At 38.9% G+C, this 5,000-nt stretch overlaps 1 long non-coding RNA gene across 1 annotated transcript in view; it reads right to left on the bottom strand.

Moving 5' to 3' along the window:
• Positions 1–4,155: 4,155 nt before the first annotated feature.
• LOC149134926 (uncharacterized) overlaps positions 4,156–5,000 on the bottom strand; it is a 74,210-nt gene continuing 73,365 nt past the window's right edge. Inside the window, exon 2 of the long non-coding RNA XR_016242102.1 lies at positions 4,156–4,519. This is a non-coding gene — a long non-coding RNA (uncharacterized LOC149134926). The remainder of the gene's footprint in view (positions 4,520–5,000) is intronic.

Below are 5,000 nucleotides of genomic sequence, written 5' to 3'. Positions count from 1 at the left end.
ACCGGGCATTCTATTTCAATCTCCTTCAGCCATTTGTCTATATTTTTCTTACTGTGCATGCCATCAAAGTGACACTGGGGTTCAAATATACGAAGCCCAATATATCCATCATGACTACCCGTTTGATAAGAGTACACCAGGCACATACATCACAACCATGAGTGCGCGACATGGTGGCCTCATATCAGAGTTAAACAATGTATAACCTCGCAGGTGAAGCCCAGTTTGAATTTTCTTCAGGTCGATTAACCCATCCCATTAAAAAGGTCCCTGAATATGAGTTCTTTAAGGATGATGAACGAAACGCCAATGTTTCCAGGGGTGAATTATTCAAACACCAAAGAATTCTTCTCAACACATGGCTACTCCTGCTTGTGGTCAGAGATGCACATATCATCAGCTTCTAAGGGTCATGTTCGGTTTAGTTAGAGGTGGCGAGGTAGCACACTTCGACTGTTTTCAGGGTCTTCGAGACTTCTGGGAGAAAGAAAAGGAGTTATACTCAGACTGGAGTTCTGGCCTGTATCTTTGTAACTTATAAAGGCACTTTATTTGAATATTAAAACCAGGAAAGGGATTAGGGGTGGTTCCTCCAACGGTGTTTACTTGACGGTTTCGGTTCATCAAAATTTCATTTTCAAAAACTTGGTCGATCAAAGGTTATAAAAAAGAAAACTTGCTACGTTATCACACAGAAATATCGAACTCGGAAACATGTAGTTGTGAAATGAATCACTTAACTGCACACCCACGAACTTTCCAAGGGTGTCATAAGAAGATTAAATTTTAAAAAAATCTTTGGTCGACCCAAGGTTTTGAAATAAGACGTTTGCCATAAATTTCACACGGGATATCGAACCCGAAAGAGTGTAGTTGTGAAATGAAGTTCTTAAGTGCACATCCATGTACTCCCAAGAGTGGATGGATGTGAAAGAGCTAAGTGAAACAGCCATAACCAGGAACAGAAATTTAATTTGAGATTCGCTCTGTCGAAAGTTTATTACTTTCGCTGCTGTATTGGAAAGAAGAATGAATATGAATCGGTTGGTTATCAGATGAGATTGCACTCGATGTCAAGTCCCACATCAACAGAGGGAAATAACTGGTTTGTTTTGTTATGGATAAGAACGACACGTCTAAAAGAGTGATACTTGTGAACATACAAATAGGATTTAGTTTGTTAAAGTGTAGATAATTTTAAACTCTAGAAGGAATTTGATAATTTCATTAGGGTTTGTCTTCCTAAGGGATAACGCATATCAGTTACGCACCGAATTCATTTCGCATGGTCTATATCTATAATCACCGGTGTCTGTTCGTCCTGGAATAACATCGTCATTTCTCAACGAATCTTTTCCAAAATTTTCCCATAAATCTAAAAATCGTTCTAGCATAATGCAGGAATTCTGGATTCGACGTTGAGCAAAACAAAATATAGTCGTTCAGTGGCTTTGGAGTTAATTAAACTCTTATTTTAGCATAAGCGGTACTAGTCAGCATCCGCCGTCATTTGTGTGACCTCTATTAATTTTGCATTTAGGTTCTAATTGCTAATAAGCCACCATTTTAATTTGTGTGAACTTTCTTTTCTGTCCGGCAGTCGCCATGATAGATCGCTGACCACTACATTAAATTTTTTTCTCTCCTTGTTTTTCTCCTTATTTTTTTCTGTTGAAGAGCGTAGCTCGAAACGTTAAACACTTTCTCTATTCTCGAGCGTTAAACTAATACATCCTTTTGTTGTTTACACCACCTGTCCTCGTCTGTTGTTGTTTTTTTCGTAAATTCTCCCATATATATATAAATTATGAGTTATAGGTTATGCAACTGTCTAAGGGATAAATGTATCCGTAGGCACTACTGGTGTATTACCTCACTATATGTAGGCCTTGCTATAAGGTTAACAGTAGAAAATTACTATTTTTAAATCTCACAACGAGAGATATTCAGCAACAGTACTTTGGAGTAAAGACTGTTTGTCAACATAACATGGCAGTCCTGGTTTAGGACGAACGTTGCTGTAATTTAGCCCCAGGAGACATCGTCTCCAGCTGGCTATACGACACGATCTGTGTCCTTATAGTCCCTTGTTCGAAAATATAAGGACACAGGTCGTGTCGTATTGCCAGCTGGAAACGATGTCTCCTGGGGCTAAATTACAGCAACATTCATCCTAAACCAGGACTGCCATGTAATGTCGGCAAACAATCTTTACTACAAGGTTAACAGTAGTTGGTAATTTAAATGGTAAACTGTGGTTTAATATATTCAGATAAGAAAAGAAATGGAGCAACAATTAGCAATTAGAATGTGATCATTGGTATTAAAAAGGTCATAGTTTAATTATTGTAGCTAAAGAACAATTACAGCTGTAAATGCTTTGACTGCTTTATATACGCCGTTGAATGCTTTGTTAGTGATTAAGGAAAAAGATTATATACGTCTTTTCTGAGAGACTCCTTTCGAGGCTTCCTCATTCGGTTGTAAGAATGGATGGATAGATCTGCCAGATGATTGCATGAATGAGTGTGTCTTAGATCCATGATTTGTGGTATTTTAATTCTTCAGAAATATAGAATATCTTTTAATATAGAACTAATATGGCAGACATTTAATTAAAATTTCCATCACGTGTGTGTGTATATATATATATATATATATATATATGAAGAGAAAGAGAGTGAGGGAGAAAGGAGAGAGAAATATATTTGAGGAAATATATCAAATAAAGCATTAATTTATGTATTTAGTATTGAAGGTGCCTGATCTTGGGTTTCCCATGCGCCATAAATTGATGTTCTCTGCTAGATATTAAGACATTTGAATATTAACTGGTCTTCTCCAGACTGTCTACTCACATATATGCACACGCACGCACACACACACACACACACACACACACACACACACACACACACACTCATCTATCTATCTCTCTATCTATCTATCTATCTATCTATCTGTGTCTGTCTCTCTCTCTCACTCATTCTCTCTCACTCTCTCTCTCTCTCGCCCTCTCTCTCTCGCCCTCTCTCTCTCGCCCTCTCTCTCTCTCACCCCCTCTCTCTCTCGCCCTCTCTCTCTCTCTCTAAGCTGGCCTGCAATCAAAGGCTCTTTTCCACTTCAGATTGAATTATACAAGGTATCTGTAGCTTTTTAAAAGGATATGGTGTGATTCGAGGGAGGTATGGCTGTTGTTTCTAGCAGATTGAGTGGCCATGTAGGTCTTCCTCCATTCGACGGCTTAAGTGCTTTGAACATGTCTTGATTGTACAACACTAGAAGGAGAGAAATAACAGTGACCGTCGCTCCATTGATGCCCATCACCGAATAGAATACGTCGTCTATGATAGTGAAATACATACGTTCATGCACTCATATATCCATATATTCTTCCATACCTGTTGCAGTCATCGGACCCTGAATGCTTCGGTCGATTAATCCGACCCCTGTTCTTATTCTAAAGTTTGATACTTACTCTGTCGGTCTCTTTTTGCAGGGCTGCTAAGTTACGGGGATATAAGCAAACCAGCATTGGTTATCAGGCGATGGGAGAAACACACACACATACACACACACACATGTATGCATACACTCACAACGGGCTTCTGCAGTTTTCTTTTGTACTCTAAGTACGAGGCCCGAAATATTTGGGAAGGGGGCTAGTCGATTTGATCGACTCCACTACTGGTACTTAATTTATCAACCCCGAAAGGATGAAAGGCAAAGTCGACCTCGGTGGAATTTGAGCTCAGAACGTAAAGACAGACGAAATACTGCTAAGCATTTCGCCCGGCGTGCTAACGTTTCTTATTTCTTTATTGCCCACAGCGTTTCTGCCAGCTCGCCGCCTTCCGCAGTCTTCGCCCACCTAATTCTTTCATAAGACACATGTATTTGCTAACTTGCTATGCTGATCACACTGGCACAGACACACGTGTTATGTATGGATGTTTGTCATAAAAATGTCATGAAAGTTTCATACCCTTACTATGATGTATGACACTAATACAAACATAATTTATCTGTAAGAAGTCGCTGTGTTGGCATTAACATACACAGACACGCAGGAAGCAAGTAGACACATTTAAATTTCAAAATCTCTCATTTGATATTAATTGGTTGAAGGAGAGGTTTTCTTCTAGCTGCTCGTCCATAATACCCAAGCTTATGCAGATACGTAACACACGTTCTTGGACTAACTTCTAGCTGTTTTGCTATGTCAGAAGCCTTCGAACGGGGTTTGTTTTCCACAATTCTCTTCAAACAGCGAAGCTTCCTTTCTGAGGGCCCAGGTCGGCCGTGATGAGAATCTGTTGATTCTTTTCCTTGGCTTTTGAATTGCACTATAATTCTATTAACAGTAGCAAGAGGAGTTTGAAGATTTTCGGCAATTTTTCACTGGCTAAGACCAGCCTCAGATTGTCCAACAATAACGACCTCTTTGAAAATCTGATAGTTTGCTGAATTTTTTGTGCGTGGCATGGTTACTCTTCGCAAATGTTTAATATAATGGCACCTGAAATGAAAAAGAATAATTCCATTGTAAATTCTACACCGCTGAAAACATATTAAGACGCTATTTACTTCTTGCTTGTCTGTGTACTTGATGTAGTCAGACAAGACATTTTAATTAAATAAATATTTACATCCGCCGTGGAGAGAGTCATCTGACCGATAAATTTTGGTCAAGAAGGACAGGACCAAAGATAACAAATCTGGGACATAAATTGATTGAAATTAAAATGCAATAGAGGAAAGTCTGTTAAGCTTTACGGCGATAACCTGGACATGTTTCTCTGTCATTAGAACTCATCAGCGAAGCATAATCTAACTGCATTGGCAAAATGTTAGTTAACCTTCTCTTGATCACTGAAAAATTGCTTGGTACACAAAAAACATCGACCTCCCACTTGACTTTCACTAATATCAACCGAGATCACTAAAGATCATCTTGCCTCTACTGATTAATCAGAAGCCAGGAACCAGTAGAAATTCTA

The sequence above is a fragment of the Octopus bimaculoides genome, chromosome 6 (assembly GCF_046866305.1).
Source record: "Octopus bimaculoides isolate indiv1 chromosome 6, ASM4686630v1, whole genome shotgun sequence".
NCBI lineage: Eukaryota > Metazoa > Mollusca > Cephalopoda > Octopoda > Octopodidae > Octopus > Octopus bimaculoides.
Note: the sequence above shows the minus strand (reverse complement) of the source record. Positions and strands in the feature narration are given on the sequence as shown.